This window comes from Manis pentadactyla, chromosome 1 (assembly GCF_030020395.1).
Source record: "Manis pentadactyla isolate mManPen7 chromosome 1, mManPen7.hap1, whole genome shotgun sequence".
NCBI lineage: Eukaryota > Metazoa > Chordata > Mammalia > Pholidota > Manidae > Manis > Manis pentadactyla.
This window is the reverse complement of record NC_080019.1, coordinates 170,501,305-170,516,790: the sequence shown is the minus strand read 5'-3', so window position 1 is coordinate 170,516,790 and position 15,486 is coordinate 170,501,305. Positions and strand designations below refer to the sequence as shown.

Here is a 15,486-nt window from a genome sequence, read left to right as displayed (position 1 = left end):
ACTGTATCCTTCTCCAACTGAGGGAAACGAAAGCCTGAGAAACAGGATGGCCCTTTCAGTACTCGTTGAGCAGAACTATCACCCCATCCTGATAAAGGGACATTAAAATGGGCTTCCTTATGCCGGAGGAATTCATTATAAGTTGGACTTCTTTGTTTATTTTTTATTTCTTAAACAAAGTGGTAAATGGAAAATGCACTTTTTAAAGTCAGGTTTTATGTAGAAAATGATCGTATGTACAATTTTTTTAAGTCTTTTCATAGAACTAGCATTTTACATTTTAAAAAAACCTAATATTAATTTTTAAAAAGACAAAGAGAAACATTTTTCTCTTCTGCCACAGTCTTGGACTAGCAAAGGAGAAGAGTTTCAGGGTGTGTCCATTGATATTGCATTCAGATGTGTTGTCTTGGCTTGTGTACTGACAGATTTATTTTAAAAACAAAGTTTAAAAAATGCATTGTGTGCTAGTGAAGTCACTTCGTAAATCTTTTCCTTTATGAATTATTTTGATCACAAGGCTCGTTGTTTGAATCACTGAAGGACTATTCTCCCTAAAAGAAAAATGCCTTCATTTCGAAACTGTCAGTTCAAAAGCCAGCAACTTCCCCCAACAGCATGCAGGGATCCAAAGGGGCAGGAAAACAGGGGCCACATGCGTCCTGACTCTAACATAAGGCATAGTCCGGTTTGGATTTGCTTTGGTTCACAGGAGAGACAAGTTTAGAAAATTTGGGCCCCGAGTCCTTACTTTGCTAATAGATGACTTCGTTTGAAATACTGATTCTGCTTAAGGAAAAAAACAAACAAGGAGACACAGCCTTTGATGCAGCTGGGCCGTCAGAGGGCGGAAGGTTAGAATTAGAATACTCTTCAAGCTGTTGCTGAATAATGAAGGGTAGGGCTTCCTAGCTGGGCTGTGACCACAGTCCCCTGGGAGTACAGAGGACAAATATCACCTAATGTGTACAAAGACTTTAGAAGTTAAGTTGATTACAAGCTGACTGAGGAAGGCTGGATGAGGCAGCAAACCACAGGGCTCCACTCAGGCCTCAGTTCTCAGATGTTAGTTTCTTGAAAGGAGTAACCTGCAGGAAATTATTACAAAGAATGAAAAGCAAAATAACGTATTGGAACATATGTACACAGAGATACTGATGAGATGAGATTGTAGATGCCTATGTGGTGGGTAAGAATCCCCCTAACCAAAATGTAATATACTTGTAGCTTAGGGTTTGTCTTGTTCTTCCTTTGTTTTCCACACAGCACCTACAATGTTGTTGAAACATAAAAGTAAACAATTAATAATTGGCCAGTTATTAATTATTTAGCAGGGTAATTGGTCATATGGAGTTGTTGGCCTATCTAAATTAATAATTGGCCAATTATTAATTATTTAGCAGGGTAATTGGTCATATGGAGTTGTAGGTAGTTCCAGGGTAAACGCTGGAGCTTCTCTGAAAGAGAGAATTTGAAACTGATTTTAAAGAACAAGAGTATTGGACAGAACTGGACAGGCTGTTTCAGGGTCATTGATTCCAAAGGTATTTCCAGGTCACACACTACTTCAGTCAGAGACCTCCATTTTATTGATTCTCCAAGAAATGAGCAAGAATTGTATGGAAGAATGAAGAGCAAGTTTACATGACAGAGGAAGCAAGTTACTAATATAGGAGATGGGAGGAACATATTAGAACAAGTGAGGAGTGCTGTGAATGAGGTTGATCTCAATTATGACTAGGCAATAAGAGGGAATGGTTGGAATTTAGCTCTGGAGTCTGACTACCTGGGCTACCTTATAAATTCATCTACATAAAATACTGAGCAAATGCCTGTCTTACTATAGCATTTAAAATGGTAAGGATGGAGCTACCCATTTTTCCTGCACAGCTGTACAGCATGTTCAGATTCTCTGTCATAATCAGAAATATCTCATGCCACTCATCTTCCAAGCACATTCTTGAAGGTGGTTTTCTTTATTTGTAACTCATTGCACTTCTCTCATACAGATTATGCTATTGAATTTAATTATACAAATATTCATTTGTCATATTTAATAAAAGGAATAGATACCATTTTCCTAGGTGCTGTGATTGACTTTTTTTAGAAGATGAAAAAAAAAATTTTATCATAAGGAATAAGCAGTCTATTGGGAGAGGAAAGCTTGTTGACACTGTGATTATAATGCAATTTTCCATATCAATTTCTAAATACTATCTACCATAAAATAACATTTTGATAGTTCTGTTTGGTAATAGAAGAGTAACTTGTACTAGTCTAGGACAAGCATTTACAGAAGTAACAATTCCAAACTCTGGTTACAATTTTTTAACAAATGACTAAACTACAATTAAAACTAATAAACAATTATTTGAAGGCTAATAATGGATTTAAAATGAAATGGCAAATTACTAATTTAACCCATTAAAGAAAGAAAGGACAGCCAAGAAACAAAAGAAAAAAAAACTAGAAAGGAAATAATGAGATGGTAAATCTAAGCTCAACCACAGCAATAATTCCATTCAGTGTAAATGGTCTGAACACAATTAAAAAGGAGAGACTGTCAGATGGGATAAAAAAGTAAGACTTGATTATATGCTGTGTAAGGAATGTATTTTAACATGATTTAAACATGAAGATACTAGTATCCTGAGAGTAAAAGAATGGGGAGACATGTACAATACAAACAGTAAGCATAAGAAAGTTGTATTGGCTATGTTAATAGAGTAGACTTTAAGATAAGGAGTATTATGAGAGATAAGGAGGGATATGATATGTGTCCAATTATCTTGAAAACAAAAGAAATGAACATGTATGCAAAAACTAACAGAAAAATAGAAATAGAAAAATCCATAATAACAATTGGAGATTTTAACCCCATTCTCCCAGTACTCAATAGAATAAGTAAACAGAAAATATTAAAAACACTGTCAACACTTTGACCTATTTAACATTTGTAGTACACTCTTTCCACCTAAAAAATATGCATTCTTTACAACTACACATGGAATTTTTATCAAGGTAGTCCACAATCTGAGCAATCAAATGAATAGCAAACATTTTGAAAAGATTGAGATACTATAAAATATGTTCCCTGATTGATCATCAGGTAATTAAATTAGGAACAAAAAACATTAAATACCTAAAAAGACCAAACTTCTAAATACCCCAGAGTTGAAAGGATAAAGTCATGAGGGCAAATTACAAAATACTTTAAATCAAGTTATACTGAAAATGCAGAACTTAGCAGAACTCTAGAGCTTTCATTACTAAGTCATAATTAAAGAGAAAGATTTAAAATAAATTACCTCAGTTTCTACTTTAATAAATAAGAAAACTATGATCATATAAAGCCCCAAAGTAGTAGAAAGAAGGAAATAAAGATAAAAATGCAAGAAGTAGGAAACAAAGATTTACAAAGGCAAACTTGATGCTTTGAAAAGATGAAATTGATAAGCCCTGGCAAGAATGATCAAGAAGAATAGATACAAATTATCAATATCAGTAATGAAAGAGGATAACATTACATATCACACACATATTAAAAGACTAACAAGGGAATATTATGAAAACTTAATTTAATGATTTAACAACATTGATGAAATAGATAAATTCCTTTAAAAAATGTTGCCAAAACTGGCACAGGAAACAGAGAAAATCTGAATAACCCTATGTTTATTAAAGAAATTGAATTTGTTATCAAAAACATTCCTAAAATGACAATTCCAGACCCAGGAAGTTTCCCTGGAGAATTCTATAAAATGTTTAAGGTGGAAATAATATTAATCCTACATAAACACTTTCAGAAAGTATGGAAAGAGAAAACATGTCCTGACTTGTGTTATGAGGCCAGCATAATCCTATTAGCAAAACCTGAAAAAGATATTTTAAGAAAACTACAGGCTGGTATCCTCGCTGGGTCTGGGAACAACAATTTTTTACCAATATTAGCAAATGAATTCCAGCAATGTGAAAAATGGGTAATGCCTCATGACCAACTGGAGTTTATCTCAGGATTTCAAGTTTAGTTCAACATTTGAAAATAAATCAGAGTAAAATTCACCATATTACTAAAATAAAAGAGAAAAATAAGTTCTTCTCATAGATACAGAAAAAGCATTTGAAATAATTTAACAGATATTCATAATTTTAAAAATCTCATCTAATTGGAAGAGATAGGAATGACCTCAATCTGAAGAACTTCTCTGAAAACCTATAATTAATACCAACTTAATGATGAAAGACTGAATGAATGCTTTCCACCTAAGAAGCAAAGATATCTACTTTTATTATTTCTGTTCATCGTTGTACTGAAGATCCTAGCCACAGTAATAAAGCAAGTAAATAAAGGCATCAGGATAGGAAATGAAGTAAAACTGTCTTTATTCACATTCCCATGATTGTTTACATTAGGAAATCTTAAGGAATATTCAAAACAACTATAACTAATTGTACATTTTAGGAAGATCACAGAGTCATTTTACAGACATTGATTATATTTTCATTTAATAGTGGCAAATAACTTGGATATGAAATTTTAAAATCAATTCACAGTAGTATAAAAATATATAATACTTAGGAATAAGTCATTCAAAACTAAAAAGTCTTTAAGAAAAATATCCATTGTTCATGGATGAACACTCAGTACTGTTAAAGTGTCATTTCTCCCCAAACTGATTTATAAAATCAATACCATCTGAGTCAAGATCTCACAGGTTATTTTTTTCTAATTTTTGGAGAAGTTGTCAAATTGATTTTAAAATTTATATGAAATTGCTAATAACCTAGAAAAAGAAGAACAAAAGTGGAGCACTCACGTAATCTAATTTCAAGACTTTCTGTAAATATGCAGCAATAAAGACAGGTTATACCAACTCCTTTTCTCCCCAAAATCCCCACAAATAGGTCATTGTAATAGAATAGAGAAAGTCCAGATATTAACTCCAAACATGTGGTCAGTGGATATCAACAAAGGTGACAGCAAAATTTAATTGGAAAAGAAAAATCTTTCCAACAAATGGTGCTTGAACAATGGGATAAACAAATAAAAAAATTAAACCTTGGCCTCTATCTTGCACTATACACTAAAATTAATTTGATATATATTTTAAAACCTTCAAGAACTAAGATTGTAATACTTCTAGAATGATACCTGGAGGAAAAAAATCTCATGACCTAGGAGTAGCCAAAGACTGATAAGTCAGACTTCATCCAAATTAAAAATTTCTGGTTATCAAAAGACTTTGTTAAGAAAATGTAAAGACAAGCAATAGACTATGTGAAAATATTTGCAGTACATATATCAACAAAGGACTCATGTCCAGCATATGTAAGGAATGTCTACAATTCAATAACAAATAGACAATCACCATTTTTAAGTGGGCTTTTGACTTTAATAGGCACTAAACATTGGAAGGTCCAAGAATGGCAAATAAACTTATGAAAAGGTATTCAGCATCATTAGTCATTAGGGAAATTCAAATTAAAACCACAATGAGATCATAATTCATGCTTACTAGAATGACTAAAATAAAAAATACAGACACATTCAAGTGTTGACAAGGATGTGGAACACTTGGCATTTTTACATTTACTAGTGAAGATGTTCCACTCTGGAACATTGGGTCAGTATCTTGTAGTGTTAAGTATATACCTACCATATGACTTGGTAATTGCATTTCTGGTTATTTACCAAAAAGAAATGAAAACTATGCCCTCAAAAAAGACTTGCACAGGAATGTTTATAGTAACTTTATTTATAATTGCCTAAGCATGGAAACACCCAAATGTAGAAAATGCGTATACATATTGTGGTATATTCATTGAATAGAATGCTAATAAAACAAACAAACAAAAAAAGACCAAAATGGACTAGAATACAGACAGCAATGTGGATGAATTTCAAAACCATATTGTATGAAAGAAGCCAGGACCCCAAAGACTACACATTGTATGATTCCATTTATATGAAGGCAAAATTAATCTATGGTGATAGAAATCAGAACATTGGCTGTTCATGGGAGGTGGGAATTGACTGGAAGTGAGAACAAAGGAACTTTGTAAATCTCTGTTAGATTGGTGATTATTATACAATGTACATACATTTATCAAAACTCTTTGTATTGTACATTTTAAAATCCATGAATTTTGCTTTATGAAAATTTTACCTCAACTTTTTTTAAATGTGCAACTTGACCCTAATCAACTTTCATCGGAAGTGTTTCATCCATTTTGCTAACAGTTTCCCTGGACCCTGTCCTAATTAACCTTCAAAGCACTATTAAAATTTTCTTATCTGCCTATTGCCTTGATTCCAAGTGATGTGGTAGAATGTAAAATGTCAAGATTTGGAAACCCAGGATATTTAGGCTAAGGAAAGAGATATCTTATAACAAGCCAGATATGGCCTGGGACAGGCATTGCTACTTGGGCAAGTTTTCATTTTCATGTTCATCTTTTTTCTTTCCTGAATGTTTCTATTTTCTAAATGTGCTTCATTCTTGAGCAAAAGCAATAAAGTCCTTCACGTTTACTTTTTATTTGATTACATATCCCTAAACTAATAGGAAACTCTAGCTTAAAAACTTCAAAGAATGTCATGCCTTTTTAATTTTTCCTTCTTTCTACTATCTAACCAATATGTTTGTTTATTCCCTCATTCACTGTATTTTATTTTAAGTAGTCATAGCCAAAGAAAAGAACAATTGAATATTCAGGCTGACAATAAGCAAGATTTCAGTTTCTTTCCAAATGTAGGCCTACCACTTTCCTGTGTGTAACTGTGAAGCTGGTGTTCTGGAAATATTATCATATTATTGAGAATTCTGCTTTACCTAAAACACTTTCTTTGTTGTTTTTAACTTATATAGGTGTCACCAAGTCTTATTTTACTCCTCCCAACCCACCCCCAAATTATTGCCTAAGTCTGACTGTAATGCAGCCTTTCTTTTTTAGTGAATATTTATTAAAGTACTTAGTACCTGAATTATGAAATGTAGACAAGAGCACGTTAACCTGGCTGAGTTATTTCCTTTCCCGTATTTTTTTAACACATATTCTAGCCCAGTCTATCAACGCCAGATGGCAACTACATTTTGATACACTGAATATTTACCAAGTCATGTGGTGTGCTTTTAAAGTATTTTTTTACCCTTTTCATCAAATGAGCTGACTCATCCCTCATTCATTTATTCCTGCTTTTAGCAAGTTACATTTTTAGAAACTTGACCTCAGTTTTATCAAAATGATAAATGATGTTTTAAAATGATGCATCAGAAGTTCTGAAGGCCTAACTATATCTTATGTCCTGTGATCTATAATGTTTAATTTTTAAATGTTAATAAAGTACCAATTTCTTCCATATAGTTTAATGAAACTTGACTCCAACTACATTACTGTGGTAGCATAAAGGAATGTGGTGGGAGTATATTTATACTTGACAGCTTTAGGATATTTTCAGCTGATTAAAATATTTATAGTTGAAATAACTTAAAATGACTCTGAAAATAACAACTAAGCAACTGATATTTCTAAGTCCTAAATAAAGAGCACTGTATTCCAGGTCTAATGAAAGGTTCAGACTATTAGAAGGAAGCAGGAGGCTTACTAATAGTGATAGCAATGAGAAAAAGAAAACCAAAAGGATCTCAAAATACTATGACTTTCATATTCTATGTTTTTCTTGGTCTTCATGGGAATATGCATTTGTGGGAACACTCTTAGGATACTTCTGTAAGTAAATGTTGATATTCCTTAATCTAAGGATATAAAAAATCACAGAACAAACTGTTGACAGATAAAAGTACATGGCATTGAAAAATGTGGGTGGAGACCAATGCGTATTCTAAGAATTCTTCCTGGCCTATTGATCTCTGAAGCCTATATTCAGTTATTATTTAAGTTTTTATGGCTACTTGTCAATGATTTTTCAGAGATAGCAGAGAATATTGTGTGTCTTAAGAACTGAAGAATCAGTGCTTTATATGAAAGAGTAGGAGTTTTCTTTGTGAATAACTTTTCAAAATTATTACAGTTTCCTTTTTCTTCATTTTAAAAGTAGACATTAGGGAATATTTGGAGAGATTCAGAGAGAGAAATATGAAAGGACCTATTCAGTCTTACTAAAAATCTCCTGTGATACACTTATCCATTATATTTTCTAGCTCTGTTGCATAATTAAAATTGCTTCTATCTTGTATGTGTTTGTGTGACACATTTCATGTAGTACCTCATCTGGAGTAGATCCTCAAAACTATTAAATTTTATTAATTTATGAGAAAACAATAATTTATATTAATTTATAAATTTTATTAATCTATTAGTGCATGTAAAATTCTAAGCATAGTGCCTGATACTCATTCACTATATATTCATTATTTTTGTATTAGTATTGCCATTGTTATTGTTACTACTTCTGAAAGGAAATCTTCAACTAGCCTTTAAAAGCCTCCTATAAAAGATTAAGGAAATACACAACTTACCAATATAAATTTAAAGTAATTTGAGTTATATACTAGAGGTTAAAAAAAGGGGGAACATTCTAGAGGCAAAACACCACCAACAGAAGTAAATTCATTAAGGTTTGGATTAGAATTAATTTTATGTATTTTTTCATATATATAGAACTTGAGGTCAAATAAATTTTATTCCTCTGCCATGCGGAATTTCTCTCTCTGTAGGCTTTGTCAGCTTCTTCACCTATACGACTTTCTAAAGAGGAAGTACATTCTGATGAAGTACATCCATGAGTCTCAAACAGAGACTTGAGTCCATTGGGTACCCTTTTGGGCTTTGTTGGTCTACAGCATTGTTAATGGTTTCTTTAGAAAAGAACCTCATGGAATTCCACATTCTCTTATTGATGAACACAGAAGATTTTTCTCCTCTTTCACTTTTAATAGCCCTTTTTTTGTGTAATCAGCTTCTCAAAACTAGAATTTCTGGAGTCTATTTATCTTCTTTAATTTATGAATTTCCCTTCAATGTTTCTAACTTTGTTGAGACGCATCTGATTGAATGATCACATTTTGTATTTCATTAGCAAGAGGCTTAATAGTAAAAACAATGTGGTAGACACACACACAAAAAAACAAGGTTTCCCATATAGCTTATATTTCATTCCTTTCTTTACTTTTTTTTTCCTTACTTTGAAGTAAAGTAACAGTGAAATAATATCTTTTTTGGTTCCTCTGCCAGGTGAAACTTCATATAATTAAGTTATTGTATTATTTGGGAAGATAGGAAATGGATGGGCATAGGTTAAATTTTTTAACTGTGCGACACTTCAAATGTAATGAGGATTATTCTATTTACTTAGGTATTGGTCAACTGCTTAAAGTTGTATTATTTCTAAATCTTTATATCTTTAATTTCTAAGCCTGTTGGTTAGTCAAAAGAGTAGGAGCTGGAATAAACTATGGTATTTGCTTTACTTTTATTTCAGGAGGCACTTTTGCATTGCCAGAGTCTATTGCTTTGGGTTGAAATGTAATGATAACCCCCTGTTAATGTCAGTTATCATCACCTTCTGTATTTACGAACTTTGAAATACACTGGTACAAATTCTAGTCAAGCTAAAGCGTTTGGTTTTTTTAAGTTCTCTCTGTATTTCAAGTGGAATTTTCTTCTTCTGTTTAGCTATTATTCTAATGAATCACTGGGCACAATTTATCAGATGCTCTCGTTTAGGGGGCAACATTTCTGTCCTGTGTAATATAACATTATTATTGCATGTAGCACAAATTAGTGAAGTAGTTAACAATAGACTTTTATGAACGGCACTTTATAAATTTAAGATATTACCATTCTGTTCTGTATCAGTGCATGATTGTGTCTCCTCATTTATCTAATGATACTTAGCTCTTTAGGTCTTTGAAAGTATTAACTATGAAAATGTATATAGAATGCTTAGCAAAACGTGGTATACAATAAGCATTCAAAAATTGTTCCTACTGTCATATATAATATTTTATAACTCTTAATATTAAAAATATTAATTATAGTTTGATTAGTATGTCTTGTATGTAATTAATAGCTGTTATGTTAATTGATAATGTTAACCAATATGTTAATTTATGTTAGTAAATTTTTTATTAACTGGGGTGCTAAGAAATGATGGAGGGAGTGTCATAACAAATTTCATACTGCAGGCAACTAGTCAAAGCAAGCTCAAAATGCAGTTAAAATTTACACTTAAAATGCATCTTTTTACTCCTCAATGGACAACCATATCAAAGTATAAATAGAGAACATATTTTATAAAGTATGAACACTAAACACCCTATTCTTGTGAAAAATCTCTAAAAGATTAACCCTAAGAATAATCTAGTATTGTCTCCTGTTTCCTAGTTCTTGTTTTTACTTTTTTCCAAATGATGAAAGTTAGAGAATAATCCTTTTTCTTCCTCTCCTAACATTTTATCAATTAGCAAATGAAGAGATGTTCACATACCAGAGTACCATCTGGTCAATTGCCAAATGATTATTACAGAGAGTGAGTGCTCTCATGATTAAATAGTTTCCCTTTCACATAAATGTCTTGATTTCTAACTCCACACCCATGCTCTTCTAAAACTAGCATATCACATTGCTTTATTTCATTCAACCTAAGTAAATTGCAAAAAAAACTTTTCCCAGAAGTTCAACCTCACTTTAGACCTTTGAGACCTCCCAGCTACCACTTATCTTGGAGTTACTGAAGGAATTGCTGTAGAAGTGGAGGGATGAATAAAAGGAAGGTTGTAAGAGGGGGAATGATGGACATTCCTCTCCAGCTTCCTTTTCATAACTTGTGCATTTATTCTCAAGAGGAAAAATATAAAAGTCCTCCCTTCTTGGGAAGTGTAAAACTACCTTGACTAAGTTCCCTCCAATCAGCGATTAACTAGCAACTCTAGCCCAGATTCGAAGTCTTTTCTTTTCCTTTCTAAAGGTGACTCTTAAACCTTCTATCTCTTTTATCTGTTTATTGTAGTTAGGTTATTTATCTTCCAATGTTTTGTAGGTCCCCTTAGGAAAACCCTTAGCAACTGACTTCCATACAAACTTCCTGGGAAAGTTTAAGGTGATTAAATCCCTATAACTAAACAAAACAGCATTTGAATGGAAATTTAATAGCAAATTAGATTGACATCATTACAGGAGGATGAATGAAACTTGTTTTCTTTACATTTGCAGCATAAAAGTCAACTAACTCTCCATTATACAGTAGACTGGAAGAAAGAGATTATTCTACTTTTTGGCTTGTTGTCCAATATAGCTTATAGGTTGAATTTTTATCAATTCAACCTCCAAAGCAAATCTTAAACCCGGTCTCTCTTTCCTATTGTCATTGCCTAACTATTAAATATGTTCCTAAGAGAGTTTTCATTAGAAGGAATTAGACTCTTGCAAACTCTTCTCCAATGCAAACTCCAATACAAGGAGAAAAGATATACCTTTCATTCTTTTATCCCCACATAAAAGTTTACCAAACTTTTCTCATCCACCACAAGCCTACTGAGAAAGGGTGTCAAGGCAGGACCCGGCCGGGGAGCCGCCTCCTCAGCCCAGGCTCCTATCGCCCTCCCACTGAGTGGCTTTTCATATAGTCCTTCTTTCCCATGTGGAGATATTTGAAAACTGAAAAGTTTGAGAAAAATGTATTCCTAAAATGTTTATACCCTATTTTCTTATATAAGGTCTCTATCAGTACCTCCTTCACCTTCAGTAATTTTGCTAATCCTTTGCATTCTTTTCTGGCTTGCTCCATGCTTTGGACTTTACACTATAGATGAGGGCCCTGTTTCATCAATATCTCTTTTCCTTCTATTCCTCAAAGCTATATAATTTGTTTAGTGAAGAACTAAGGATGAAATATCTCCTGTTTTATAGATAGTTTTCACACAAATTGTTTGTAATTGTAGCAAGCCAGAGAGAAGTTTTCTTGTTTCTTTGGTAAAGCTAAATGGCTAAATAAATTCTGATTTAATTGATAAAATTAATTTGCCTACTCTGTAACAAGAGTCTACTTATACTAGAAGTTTAGCATAAAGAGTCCTATTAAATCTCTATGACTCAACATCCCTCTTTGAGACACTAGGGTATTGGTAGGGGATTAAGGGGAAATCATAATATTAAAATAAAATAACTTTGACACCCAGCAATACTATCCATTGTAAACTGATGCCAACCAGAAAGATACCAAGAAATAGCTGGGTGAAACAAATATAGTTGAAACATTTCTGGAATTAACAAATGAGGCCAGTTTCTGGATAGTGCTACCGAGAGAAAGGAATATGGTCTTTGAGTAATTGGGAAGAAGGTGAGAGGTAAGGTTGAAAGATCCTCACCATTTGACCATATAATTAGACTTGCTTATTATATAGTAATGTTTTAGATTACATTCATAAAGGTTTGAGGTAGATATTAGGTAATCAGATATAGGAATTCTTCAGTCATGTATATGTGTCTGAGAATAGTTGGTAATAAATAAAATTTATGTACATAAGTATTATTTATACAAAAATATATTTGGTATTCACTCCCCAGTATCATCTCCCATAGTGAGTCCTTTAGAACACTAACATATTTTTATATAGGCAATTCTTACTATATTTTCATAGGTCTTTGAGCTTCATAATATTCACTTCAACATCTGTAGAACCCATAGTTTGTATGTGTGTGTGTGTGTATGTATAATAAACTGTAACATTAACAATAAATGTACATGGTTTGCTAAACTATGCTTTGGAATATCCATTATCCAGAGGGGGAAAAATGCTTTACCTTTCTAAATTAATTTTCTCTAAATTTTTCATTTCTAGAGCTAATGAATTCATTTAAATTATATCCTAAATATGCTTTATCCTACCTGCTCACAACTACACAATTCTGTGATGTAAGGACTTATTAATGCCATTTTTCTGTCTTCCTGACCATCTTGGCAACATCAATAATTCAGCACAAAATGAATGAACTGTAGTGATAGGCAACAACATAGATAAAAATTAATGTTATAATAATAAGTGAAAATAATTAAATCCCAAAACATTATATACAGCATAATAGCATTTTATAAAGTTAAAAACATCTAAAATATATACATATTGCATACATCGTATAGATACACATGTATATATGCAAACATAAATGTAAAAATACTTACATATGTGATAAAACTACATGAGAAGGAAAACAAAGAAATGACAAATATAAAAATCAGGTCTCAGTTCCTGGCCATGTGGAAATTTTCATAGGACTGTTTGAGCACCCTCATAACACAGGGGCTGGCTTCCCCAGAGTGAGTGATTGAAGAGAGTAAGGAGAGACAGTAATGGCTTTTCTGGCTTATCAGAGAGAGTCACACACCACCTCTTTTACCATGTTATCTTAGGTGAAAGAGGCAAGACTATAAGATGGAGTAAACTCTATGGGTAGATGTAGGTTATTATAAAGCTCTTCTTTAGGGAACTCAGTTTACTGGTGTTTATTAATTCATTAAAAAATAGCTATGTGAATAAAAGTAGGCCAAGCATGGACCAATAATGAATATGCATCATGTAGCAAGGATTATGATTCAATTCTGTGCAGATGAGGTAGAAAAAAAAAAGCACCAATCACTATATTAGTTTTCTATTGCTACAAAAAAAAAAAAATCCCTCAAAGCCTAGTGAATTAAAACAGTAAGCATGCATTATCTCTCAGGAATCTTTCATGGTGGGGACTTTAGGAGCCAGTTAGTAGGGTAGTTCTGATTTGAGACTTTTTATGATGTTGGAGTCAAGATGTCAGCAGGGTTGCAGTCATCTGAAGGCTTGACTGGGGCTGGAGGATCCACCACATGGTTCACATGGCTCACAAGTTGGTGTTGACCATTGGTCTCAGTTTCTAGCTATTTGGGCATTTTCATAGGGCTGTTGAGCACTCATGACATAGGGGCTGGCTTCCCCAGAGTGAGTGATTGAAGAGAGTAAGGAGAAACAGTAATGGCTTTACTGGCTTAGCAGTGAAAGTCACACACCACCCCTTTACCATGTTATATTGGTCACATGGACCAACCCTGATAGAATGTGGACAGAACTATGCAAGAGTGTGAAGACCAGGAGGCAGGGAACAGAGGGGGTCGTCTCGGAAGCTGGATACCACACAAACCAGTGCGCCTTACCTTCAACATTGAGCTTTTTTTTTTTTTGTACCTACTTCACCTCTTACAGATTCCTCCTTATTCTGAGCTTGGTGGCATTGAAAAATTTGTTCTCTCTAGAATTCTTCTCCCTAGATCTAGTACAGAAAGAAATAACTTTCTACTTTTGATATAATAATACCAACTAGCTTCCTAATTTCAGTCTTTCCATTTAATTTTATAATAAACAATATATTAACTTTCTTCTGCATGTGCTTTCGATTTTGTTGAACTTTATTTTTTTATCTGATTCTAGAATTTCTCATTTTTTAACCTTCAGGGCCATCCTTCCTAAATGTCTTTGGAATTATTAATCATTTTGTTACTGTCATGGATTTTTTTCTCCCAAAAGCTTTAGATTTATTAATTTGCCTAACACAGTTTTTCCTATTGTTCACTCTATAATATTTATCCAGGTGGTTTTTCATGCATTCTACAAGTATTTATCAAGAACCTATAATGCACCAAAGCAGTAGAGTCTCACTGTCAAGCAGAATTGGGAAGGTATGGAGTAAAAACATATGGGGAAAGGAGGAGGAGTGTTATAATGAAAGGTAAGGGAAAAGTATAAAGAAAGACATCAAATTAAATAATTGAAAGGATTCATAACTGATCTACAATCCTCTTCTACTTGAAAGAACTGCACTTCAACTGTGCAAAGTTAATAGTTGACTATTACCCTCAAAGAACAACTGAGAATGATACCAAAACTCCAAAGTCAGGCTTGGTGAAATTTTAGTGCCTCTGGAACTTTTCACCCCTCTTTATGGGTGAGATACCTTAAAATGGTTTTCCACTCATGAGGGTACCTAGACATATGTAGGCTTGTGTTTAATAATAATAATAAATTATCTAGTACTTTATAGATAAACTGAAAATTAGCCCCTCGGATAATCCCTTTACCACTATTGCTCCACTACTTGTCAAATGCATTTGGTGAATAAACCACAAAAAGATCAATTGAGTGTCCCACTGTGTCCTGTATCAGTTCCCAACCCTCATCTGCAAGAAAGGGATTTTCATTAGAGGGTTTCTTTTTTTCTTTATTAGAATTCATTTCATTAACAATAGAAAAAGGAAGAAAATTATTTAGAACAAGAGGCCATCATCACAACAAACTAGCACATGGAACAACTAAGGAAAATTTTGCAGCCTCAAAAGAGGAACAGTCATGAAGGAATAAGAATGTTCCAACCATATGTTTTCATGTAATAGTTTACAAATGTATCCAACCACATAAAAACTAAAATTAGCCATTTTGACGGGAAAGATGACCCCTTTTCTTAACAGTGAAGATTTTAGCATATTTATTTTTCATATAAAAG

General features: G+C 33.0%; 1 protein-coding gene across 4 annotated transcripts in view; it reads left to right on the top strand.

Annotated features, from left to right (window-relative positions):
- ZBTB20 (zinc finger and BTB domain containing 20) overlaps positions 1–15,486 on the top strand; it is an 807,002-nt gene that overhangs the window by 476,792 nt on the left and 314,724 nt on the right. The window lies entirely within an intron of this gene.